This window comes from Dromiciops gliroides, chromosome 2 (genome assembly GCF_019393635.1).
Source record: "Dromiciops gliroides isolate mDroGli1 chromosome 2, mDroGli1.pri, whole genome shotgun sequence".
In the NCBI taxonomy this organism is placed as follows: Eukaryota; Metazoa; Chordata; class Mammalia; order Microbiotheria; family Microbiotheriidae; genus Dromiciops; species Dromiciops gliroides.
This window is the reverse complement of record NC_057862.1, coordinates 24,037,576-24,049,721: the sequence shown is the minus strand read 5'-3', so window position 1 is coordinate 24,049,721 and position 12,146 is coordinate 24,037,576. Positions and strand designations below refer to the sequence as shown.

General features: G+C 38.6%; 1 protein-coding gene and 1 long non-coding RNA gene across 3 annotated transcripts in view; one reads left to right on the top strand and one right to left on the bottom strand.

Moving 5' to 3' along the window:
• CABCOCO1 (ciliary associated calcium binding coiled-coil 1) overlaps nucleotides 1–12,146 on the bottom strand; it is a 157,272-nt gene that overhangs the window by 51,030 nt on the left and 94,096 nt on the right. The window lies entirely within an intron of this gene.
• The window catches only part of LOC122739842, a 64,839-nt gene that overhangs the window by 35,155 nt on the left and 17,538 nt on the right, over nucleotides 1–12,146 (top strand). The window contains exon 3 of the long non-coding RNA XR_006354683.1: nucleotides 2,820–3,026. This is a non-coding gene — a long non-coding RNA (uncharacterized LOC122739842). The remainder of the gene's footprint in view (nucleotides 1–2,819; nucleotides 3,027–12,146) is intronic.

Genomic DNA, 12,146 nt, shown 5'->3' with positions numbered 1-12,146 from the left:
TTGAGGGGTTTCTTGGCAAAGACACTGGAGTGATTTGCCATTTCCTTCTCCAGCTCTTTTACAGATGAGGAAACTGAGGCAAACAGAGTTAAGTGACTTATCCAGGGTCACACAGTTAGTAAGTGTCTGAGGTTGGATTTGAGCTCAGGAAGATGAGCCTTCCTGACTATGCCCTGGCGCCACCTAGCTGTCCTTACATTGCCCTACTTGGTGTTGTTCATGATACTTTTGTCTCCTGATTCCATGCATTTGCCTTCACTATCTTCCATGCTTGAAAAGTTCTCCCTCCTCCCCTGTGACATCTAGCTTTTCAGGGTCCTTCAAGACTCAGTTTACATCTCACTTTTTGCAGGACAACTTTCCCAATCTCTTCTCTCTGAGATTACTTTACATTAATATTGTATATATCTTCTATTCTCTCTCTCTCTCTCACTCTTTTTCCCTCTCTCTCTCTTTCTTTCTCTCTCTCCATCTCTATGTCTCTGTCTTTCTTTGTGTGTCTGTCTCTGTTTTACTATCTCCCCTCCTTCCTTCCCTCCTTCCCATCTATCTACACAGTTATTTGTGAGTTGTTTTCCCCAACAGAATGTGAGGGCAGGGACTAAGTTTGGGCCTTTCTTTGTGTTCCCATTACCAAGCACAGTTCCTGGCACCTAATAAGCCCATAAGAAATGCTTGTGGACTGAAACTTGGACTTGGAAGAGTGAGAGTGATGAAAAGATGCATGGAGGGCTCAAGCTGGTTGTGGAATGCTATGGTTATGAGTTACAAGGGAGTAGTATAAGAGATGTGTTTTTAAAATTTTTTAAAAATTTATTTATTTTAATTATTTTTTCAATTACATGTTAAGATATTTGAGTTCCAGATTTTTCTCCCACCCTCCTTTCTCTCCCTCCTAAGACAACAAGCAATCTGATATGGGTTATACATTATAATCATGTTAAACATATTTCCACATTAATCATGTTGTGAGAGAAGAGTCAGAACAAAAGGAAACAAAATACAAGAAAGAATAAACGAGGGGCAGCTAGGCGGGACAGTGGATAGAGCACAGGCATTGGATTCAGGAGGCCCTGAGTTCAAATCCAACCTCAGACAGTTGACACTTACTAGCTGTGTGACTCTGGGCAAGTCACTTAACCCCAATTGCCTCACCAAAAAAAAAAAAAAAGAATAAATGAGAACAATAACAAAAAAGCAACAACACAAATGAAAATAGTATGCTTCAATCTGCATTCAGTCTCCAGAGTTCTTTTTCTGATTGTGGAGAGCATTTTCCACCATAAATCTTTTGGCATTGTCTTGGATCATTCTATTGCTGAGAAGAGTTAAGTCTGTCACAGCTGATCATCACACAATGTTGTTGATATTGTATACAGTGTTCTCTTGGTTCTGCTCATTTTACTCAGCATCAATTCATGTAAGTCTTTCCAGGTTTTTTCTGAAATCCATCTGCTTATCGTTTCTTACAGCTCAATAGTATTCTATGACATTCAATAGTATTCATGACATTCAAATTGTTTAGCCATTCCCCAGTTGATGGGCATCCCCTCAATTTCCAATTATTTGCTATCACAGAAAGAGTAGCTATATATATATATATATATATATATATATATATATATATATATATTTTGTAAACATGGTGCGCAAACTTTGGAGTGGATGCTACATAAATGTGAGCTATTATTGCCCCAAGAGAGAAATGATTTTTGAAGTCAGGAAAGATTTGGCATTTTATGATATTAAACATATGAACCATACAGATGCCAGCTGGTCATATTAATTAGAGCCATTAGAATGGAAGGCCCGTCTGAGTGAGAGAAAAGTCTAATTTGTGTGTCTATACACATGTCACACATACATGTAGTATTCTGTGTGTATATATATATATTTACAGAACATATATATATATTCCCTATATAAGGCTTTACTCTACTATATTAAAATACAGTTTTATTACTTTCAAGGACACAAACTAGCTGGAACTAATTACTAGCAAAAGGTTACCAAACAGAGGTTCTCCTCGGTCTGCTTTAATGAATTAGAAAATTAATTTGCCATCAACAATGTCCATTTGAATAAAAACCAGTGGACTAGGAGAACTAACTTGATTTAAAACAATCTCTCTGTAATCTTGTCTATGTTGTTAATTTACTCAATAGTCCCTTTCCCTTTGGATAGAAAAGGAAACAATTCGTATCACCCAAATCCTCAATAACACTAATTCTAAATTACTATATTTTAAATGATTAGCATGAAAATTAAAACTATACAATTCTGATTCTCTCTCTTCTCCCTCCCCAAAACATGTGTGTAAAAGGATATAAAATTTCTACAAAGTCAAAGCATCTTTAAGCTTAAAACTCCACTAATACTTCGGTGTATCTATACAATATATACAAGATGAAATTCTATATGTACACATGTAGTCATGTGTATATATAGATATGGATATAGGCGTGTACATTACGTATATGATATACACATAGGCAAGTGCACATGTATATATGCAGACACATATGCATGTGCATATGTGCGTGTATAAATTTTTTTTGGGAAAAGACTGAGTGCTTGATTTCAATGGTATAGGGTGAGGTGCCCCTTGCACCAGTGTTGATATTCATTCTCTCTCCAATGCATAAGCTTAGAGAGTTGGCTGGGGTCTTCAGAGATTGAGTGACTCACCCGGGGTTTGAACCTACAGATTGTTGCCTTTGCGATCAGCTTTCTCATCACTACACAAGGCTGTCTCATTTGTTATATCAAGTGGTCAGACTTCTATCTTTTAATTTTCATTTTTTTTTTTGTTTTCATAGGTCTCTCTGGATCCCTTTATTTTCACTCAAGGCAGGCCACATCTGCCCTAGACAAACCTCTTTTCCTGTCATATTCCGGGACCTTCTAGAAACATTCACATTCCATAAGTGACATTGGGATTGCCTGTTGACATAACTCTACATTGGGAACTGTACTGTCCAAACTCCAGTTATCTATCTCCATGCCTAGAGATCAATTAGTCCCACGTAAGTGAGAAGACCTCCCCTCCTTTGAAAACTGTCACTGAATTTGCCCTGTGCCATTCCCTTCTCTAATATGCTCCGGAGAGCTTGGCTGGCTGCCCTGGTGTGGCACCGTCAGTCAGCTGTGCTTGCTGCCCATGCCTTCGGCCCCATTTCTTCAAACTTCCCTTATATGACCTAACAAGTACTGCAACAAAGGGCTAGGGCTTTCATCACTCACTAGTCTGGCTGATTTGAGAAGCTGGGGGGGGGGAGAACTTCCTGTAAGTCTGGAGGAGGGAATTATAAAGTTTAAATGTTTGGATGTTGGAATGTTTCCAAATTAAAAAAAATACTGGCTTCAGATCTTCAAGCAATATAAACTTACAATGCAAAGTAATATAAAGTTATAATACTTTGCTTCTTAGGATAAAATTTTAGTCGTAAATGCAAAGTCAAACACTGATACTTGGATGTGTCTGCGATGATAAGAGCTAGCATTTGTATGGTGTTTCACATGTGCTATCTCATTTGATTCTCATTATACTCCTGGGAGGGAGGTGCTATTATTTTCCCCCATTTTACAGATGAAGAAACTGAAGTTGAGAAAGCTTAAAAACTTACTCAGGGTCACACACCTAGTCTACTCCTTTAACCCAGAAATTTTAACCCACACTGCTCAGTCTGTACCCCAAGAAAGTAAAAAACAAAGTTCCCACACATAATACTATATCAAGTAGCACATTTTGTGACAGCAAAAAGACCTGGAACCAAGTAGATGCCCATCAATTGGGGAATGGCTAAGAAGGTTGGGATTCATTAATGTAATGGAATAGTACAAAGGTGTAAGAAATGAGAAATATGGGGAACATATGAACTGATGCAAAGTGAAGTAAGCAAAACCAGGTGAAAAAACACATACAACATAAACAATGTATATGGAAAGAATAACAAGGACAAATTCATTTTCTAGAAACTGTAATGTTCAAGCTTGGCCACGAAGAAGAGATGAGAATATATGAGTAAAACACTGTATATACTGTTTAAATCTCTTACTTTTTCCCCTCTTTTGAGTTTTTTTTGGTGGGGCAATGAGGGTTAAGTGACTTGCCCAGGGTCACATAGCTAGTAAGTGTTAAGTGTCTTGAGGCTGGATTTGAACTCAGGTCCTCCTGAATCCAGGGCTGGTGCTTTATCCACTGCACCACCTAGCTGCCCCCCTCTTCCTCTTTAAGTGACCTTCTTCTCTACTCTTTGAGAACTATGGGTGGAGAAATTATAAGGATTGGAAGAAAAAATTAAAAGAAAAAAACCTACCACACTTCAAAACAGTAACCAAAAGGGAAATATTGTCTTCCAAATTTTAAAAATTTTCTGATGTCATTTTAGCTTTTTTCATAAAAAATTTCATTTGACATCTAACATAATTTACATTGAAATCATCAGTTATGCCAAAGGAAAAGTCTTGAAAAACATGAACCTTTTAAATCAGAAGGAGCACTAGTCTCTGCATTGCATTGAGATACAAAAGAAAAGTACTGAAGACACAGTCCTTGTCTTTCCTCAAGGATTTATATTCCAGGAGACCTGCCAGACATGTGCTAAAAAGAAATAAAAAGGGGGGCAAAGGATGTTCTCAATATGGCTTCCATGTCTTGTGGATAAACCAATGGTGACACTGTAGGAATTCAGAGGAAGGAAAGACCACCTCCACCTGTCTGTTATTATCAGGGAAGACTTCCTAGAGGAGGTGACCTTTGAGTTGGGCCTTGAAGAATGGCTGGGAACATATACACTATGTGTGTGTTTATTTTTATTTATTTATTTTTTTTTAATGGGGCAATGGGGTTAAGTGACTTGCCCAGGGTCACACAGCTAGTAAGTGTCAAGTGTCTGAGGCTGGATTTGAACTCAGGAACTCCTGAATCCAGGGCCAGTGCTTTATCCACTGTGCCACCTAGCTGCCCCAATATGTGTGTGTTTATACATATATATATTTATATTTTATATACACAATAGATAACATATATATACACACATATATACACATGTATGGATGTGTCTATAGGTATGCAGTGTACACACATATATGCTTATAAACATGTATAAGCACACTTTAGTTATACAGTACATGTATATATACACGTATGGGTGTATATATACATATATAAAAACTTATATGTATATAGGTATGCATATATGCTTATAAACATGTATAGGCACACGTTAATTATACAGTAATATATATTTACATGCATACACATACACACATATCTATACCCATGTATATGGGTAGATTAGATACATATGCATATATGTATGTATATATACACATATATGTATGTAGACAGCTCGGTGGTACAGTGGATAGACTGCAGGACTCAGAAAGACTGACATTAGACCCTAAGCAAGTAATTTAATCACTGCCTGCCTCAGTTTCCTCAACTGTAAAATGGAGATAGTGACAGCACTTATATCACAGAGCTGTTGTGAGGATCACGTGAGATCATATTTGGAAAATGCTTACCATGTGCTTGTCACATAGTAGGTGTTATAGAAATGTTTACCTTCACTATATACCCAAATATGTATACATACAGACACATATATATGTATATATAAAACATGTATGTATATATAAATACACACATTTATTTAATAACATAAAGTTTTCATTAGGTAAATATAACACTGCCTTGGCTGAACAATATAAGCCCCTTTTGACTTTTGACTTAGTGTATCTAGTGGATAGAGCACCGGGCCTGGAGTCAGGAAGATTCATCTTCCTGAGTTCAAATCTGACCTCAGACACTTAACTGGCTGTGTGAACCTTGGCAAGTCACTTAACCTCGTTTGCCTCAGTCTCCTCATCTGTAAAAGAGCTAGAGAAGGAAATAGCAAACCACAATAGCATCTTTACCAAAAAAACTCCAAATGGAGTCACAAAGAGTCAGATATGTTTGAACAATAACTATCTCCAGTACTTACCATATGAAATGCTTATTGCTGGATTCCCCCAGCCCCCATAGATTTGGTTGTACCTTTTGCCCTTTTTGAGTCACTTGAGTAAGTGGAGATGAATAAACATTATGTTTCATAGGAAAGGAGAGTTAAGAAGTACAGAAGGGATGATCTGACCCCTACCTTATGGGCACGGTATTGGATGGGATCAGGCTCCGGTGAAGTGTGTGAAAACTTTTCTCTTCCAGAAGTAATTTTGATTCTCATAACTAAGTGATAGAAGGCCACATGTGGACTTTCTTGATTTTGTTGGTCATGATTGAGCTGAGCTTTTAAGCAATAAATTAGTAGAAACATATAGGCCTCATGGGAAGACATATCAACCTCTCCTACTCCTGCCTGTCCAGACTCTTCTGCTGAGTTCTCTGTTCATTTTCTCCAGCATGAAAGCAAAACAAAAGAAACAAAAACAAAAGAAAACAAAAAAAACCCTAGAAAACCAAACAAAGCCAACCAACCAACCGAATGAATGAATGCATGAATGAATGGATAAACAAATGGAGGAATGAATGAATAAAAAAATACATAAGTAAATAGGCACTTTTAACCCAACCTCCACAGGAGGGCACTGTCGTGTGCCTCTGTTCTGGGCTGTAAGTGGAGCAAGGATCAGCTGGAAGTCTGAAGTGTTGGGACCTTTTCTTAGATTAGAAAATCAGTCTCCTCAACTCAGATGGGCAGATTTTGTTGGGAAAGAGTTAGGAGAGAAAATGCAGTCTCTCTCCAGGGACCCAATACAGGGTCCATGAATTGCCATTCCTTAATCAGTAAACCTCATTGAATGTTGGGTTTGCATATCACAAAATCTCCAAAAGGGGAAACTTACTAATAGTTTAGAATCAAAATGAAAAATCCCTGGAACTCTTTAGGGTTAGTGAGCCAGGGGGAAAAGATGGTACCCAGACTCTCAGAAAGACTTTTCTTCCACAGAGGGATGCACAAGTATAGTGTGGTAAATTCATGGAAGGAATCAAAGCATAGCCACACAAAGACATTTCCCAGACTGGCTAAATGAGGCTTAGGAGAAGGCTGTTCAAATTCACTCCTCCAGGGGTGAAAAAGGCAGAGATTTGGGCAAAATGAGGCCCCATGTCCTGATATTCAGTCACATTGAAATAGATTTGAATATTCCAGGGAACCAATATAGTCAGTATTTTACATGGAAGGTCAATCCTACCTTCATTTAAGTGAATTCATTTAAGCGGGTGGACATACAATTTATTTATTTATTTAGTCCATTCTATGCACTATCGTGCCCCTAGGTGCTTATAGTCTGACACATAGTAGGTGCCTAATAAATGCTTCTTGATGGTTCAGGGATGGATACTCAATATTGAAGTGCTGAAGGTGCACATTTTCCCAGTTTTCCTTAACAGTTTTTGACTATTCCCTCACTTTTTACCTCAAAGTCACCAACTTACTTGTGACCTTTCAGTCATATTTTGCCAACTAGGATCAGTCAACAACTCTAGGACTGTTAAATCATCTAATCTTTAGATGATATTTCTTTTCCATAGAGGTATTTGGTGTGGCATAAAGAGCCCTAGTTTGGGAGCTGGAGGACCTGGGTTCAAGCCCTGTCTTTGGACAAATCACTTCTCCGTAGCCCTCAGTTTCTTCGTCCTAGGAAATGAGATGTTTCTACTTGATGTCCTTTATAGTCTCTATCATCTCTAAATCTATGGTTGTATTATGACCGATGTATGACTATTGTATGTAAGCTATGAAGAGGGATGGCGTCTGCCCATCTGGGTTTCCTCAGTGTAGACATGACTGGAGGTGCCATGGATTGACAGCTCCCCAGTCTATCCAGCCCACTCCTCTCCCTACCTGGGCTCTTGCTTCTTCTCTTGCTATCTCCAAGAGCGTTGTCGATCTCAAATATATCTCTCTGCCCCCTCACCTGGTGGAGTCTAGGGCCAAGGGCTGGGTTGAAAAGGAAAGCTCCTATGGTCTTTTTTTTTTTTTTTTTTTAGTGAGGCAATTGGGGTTAAGTGACTTGCCCAGGGTCACACAGCTAGTAAGTGTTAAGTGTCTGAGACCGGATTTGAACTCAGGTCCTCCTGACTCCAGGGCCGGTGCTCTATCCACTGCGCCACCTAGCTGCCCCTCTATGGTCATTCTTAAAGAGGAAGGCAGCCTTTGCCTTCTGTTCACTCATTGGCTTAGGGGCTGGGGCTCTGGCACCGGTTCTGAGAGGCAGAGCTGGGCCCAGATCTCAGCATGGCTGGCTCCCTCAGGGAAATGGGCCATCCTGATGCCTCCTAGTCTCACTCAGTCCTGGGGATAAAACCTGAGTGAGACCAAGCAATGATTTATGGCGATTCCCTATTAGTGAGACAAGTACTTAATTGTACCTGGTGTCTTTCGTTCATTAAATCTTGCTCTGATTGCATATCCTGTACAAATACATCATTTATGTTCATATTAATGAATGTTTATGCCTACTTGTCTTAATGAAGAGTTGTACCACCATACTAAACACACACACAAAAAAGGGCTGGGGCGTGCTCAGGGGCCCTGAAGGCTCCATCTAGCTCAAATGTCTTCTTAGACGTGTGGTTTTGTGGCTTTTGAGTCAAACAACCTGGGTTCCAGTTCTGACTGACCTTGAGCAAATCACCTAATCTCTCTTGGCTTCCTTTTCCTCACTCTTTGCTCCTGAGTCCCAGTGCGTAGGACAGCACTCAGTGAATGCCTGATTGAGTGTTTGAGGGGGTTGGACTAGATGACTTGTATGAGGGTCCCTGAGCTCAGAACCTGCCTCAGATGCTTCCCAGCTCTAAAGTTGTGGGTAAATCGCTTAGCTCCACACTGACTCAGTTTACTCATTTGTCAAATGAAGGACAGTTGACTCAATGACTCCCGAGGTTTCTTCTAGCCATAAATCTGTATTCTATGAACAAGTAACTACAACCATATTTAAACTCTAGTAGTGTTTGAATCTAACTCTTAAAAAGATATCTTTAGCACTGTCAATATGCCATTTAATTCTTAAGGGGTAACTAGGTGGTACAGTGGATAGAGTGCTGGGCCTGGAGTCAGGAAGACCTGAATTCAAATTCAGCCTCAGAAACTTACTAGCTGGGCAAGTCACTTCACCTCTGTTTGCCTCAGTTTCCATAACTGTAAAATGAGGGTAATAACAGCACCTTCCACTTTTTTGAGGATCAAATGAGATAATATTTATTAAGTGCTTAGCACAGTGCCTGGCACAAGGGAAGCATTATGTAAATGTTTGCTATTGATAATCATCACCATCATTGTCAATCATCATCCTTGTCCTTGTCATCAGTGGGCTTGAAGGTCCAGCCCCCAAAGACCATGGATTCTCTTCCCATGGCCTCATAGTATCCAAACCCTGATTCCAGTGACCCACCATTTTCAAAGCTCTAAAATTAATATTTAAAACTCTTTCTGTAACAGATGCTAATGCAAATTATGCTTACAGGGATTGATAAAACACTTTTTCCTTCTTTCTACTAACATTCCCTAATTATACTGTGATTTAAGTAGTTTCTATATAGAGAAATGAATGTGGACTAGGAGAAAAGTAGCTGTACATTATCATTCAGAGGAAGTGCTTCAACCGTCTAATTTTTGCAGTCCATGTAGATATTTTAAAATATTACCTGTCAGATATCCCAAAAGACTTTGGTTTATTTTGTATTGAGTCATGGCAGTGATGAGACAGAGTAGAGACTGTCCCCAATCAACACAGATGAACATTATAGAAAATATAGACCAGAAATGGAATGCCAATTTAAAGGAAAAAAAAAACCAACCCATGTCTACTTTCTGTCCTCTCCAAATTATTCTCAATCCATGTGAAAATCATTTTTATAGAGCTGCTATTTGGAGCGAGCCATGGATGAAAACAGACTTTGCTAGCTCTTTTCTTTCCCTAGAGAGAAATGCTGTGAATCGGAGTTTGGTTGTACTTTCTTTGAACTCTGGGGCTCTTGGAGAAGCATTTCAATTAACTTAAAACAATTTTTAAATTTATTTCCTCAGTCTATGGAAAAAAACAGTGGAAATATTACTATTAGATAAATGATCTTTTTGAGAAATATGTGATGGCAATCTACAAGCCTTGTTAGGCAGGCTGTTTGATTCAATTCAACAATTCAACAAATATTTCCTGAGCGTCTGGGCTATCTGTAACTAGAGTCATTTGAAAGTTTAAGGTCTTTGTAAACTCAAAGGAACAGAGCTTTTCTCCCCTCCTCTTCCCCTTTCATATCTGTTGGCTTTTTCCTCCCACAGGAATTTTACGCCTGTAATTTGATAGTCTACGTGTTGGGTGCAAATAGCTTTGTTTTTCCAAGGGACCCAGAGGTTCAATCAAGATTCATTAATGTAATAATTATAATTCTACAGGAGAGGTGGTGTGGTATGGCATACATATTTTCCCACTGAAATTATCTAGTATTTACTTTGTGAAACCTTTGCATATATACTTATATGTTCATGTTGTTTCTCCCAATAAATTGTAAGCTCTTTGAAGACAGGTAGCATTTAAGATTTTTCCTTCGTATTTCCAATGTATCCTTGGCACATAGTAAGTATTTAGTCAAGGCTTGTTGATGACCTGATTGATAGAGAGCGAGTTTTGGAGGCAGGAAGACCTGGGTTTAAATGTGACACATATTTTATGTGACACTAAATCTTTCAAATATTTTAAATTACAGATGAACTGTTCATCTGAATTGGTGAAGAGAATTTCCACACCAGGAGTGTCTTACAGCAATGGGATAACAAGCTTGTACCCCTCACCACACACACATATATTTTATAAAGACTCACCTTCCTGTCTCACTGAACAAAATATCAGTCATCATAAATCTTGTGATTCATCTTGTGATTTGGGGCATCAATAACATACTGACAATGTTGGGTGTCTTGTTTGAGATGGTGGCCAGTCAGCTCCTAACACTTACTGTGACTATGGCATTCAGAACTAAATTAAATATTTGAATCTTTTTTTTTGGCCCATACCTATAAAGGTCATTTTTATGACCAAATGACTTTTTGTCATTTGTCATTTGGAAAGCATAGACATATGAACAAAGTAATTACTGTGAGTTTTTTCTTTCTATTTGGCAGTTTTGTTTGACTCTTTACAATGAATTGGAAATCAATTTTTGAGTCCTCGAAGATCAGGAGGCTAGAGGTAGAAATTAACATGCTTTGTGAAGAATGGAATCCCATCAGCCTAATCTAATTTATTTTTGTGACAGGTGACAAGGCTGGGAGAGATGGTGAAACAATAGATGTACTGTATCTTGACTTCGGAAAGACTTCTGATTTCAAATCATATTATATGTGCAAAACAAACCTGGAAAAGGGTTTTCATTCAAATTTTGTGTTTCTGATTCCTTCCCCTTTCCCCGATCCCCCCCAGGGGAACTGACCACTTCTTGGACTAAAATATAAAGACAGACTCTCTCTCTCCCAATTCTTAATCTGTAGACATGGGAGAAAATCCGACCTTTGCTGAAGGAACAAAGTATTGTTTCCTTATGAATATATTAGATTATATTCCCCCTTTAATGAAATGAGAATAATTTTACGCCAACTTGTAGGGGTTCAACAGCTCTCACAAATCCTGTAACTCTGTTTTTGGTCACTAGCTAGAGGAAGATACCGCATACATCACCTAATCCCCCCTGAGGCTCTTTTACTTGCTAAATCACCTAGGCTAATCTGTTTGGGCTATTTGTTAACTCTTTCTCTTAATCTTGGCAACCCTGCTCACCTGAGAAAACCCAGGGTATTTCCTACTTTCTCTTCAAAGTCTAACTTGATTCAGCAGCTTGTGATCATCTGCCTTCCTATTATCCTGAGGGTAAGTATCAGAGTGCTTAGCATTAAAGTATTTGCTAATTGTCTTATTGGTGTTATCTTTTCTCAACTATATTATAAACTCAAGATGATGGCAGTAGCATTCTACCCATCTTTTTTTTTTTTTTTTATTCCTCATGGCCCCTGGAAGAGTACTCAACAAGTACCTTCTATGGTCCACAGTACTGTACTAAGTGCTAAAGAGGAAAAGCAGGTTCTGATAAGTACTACTTGGGTGATTCATTCCTCTGTAAGACTAACCTCAGTCACGCTCAGAAA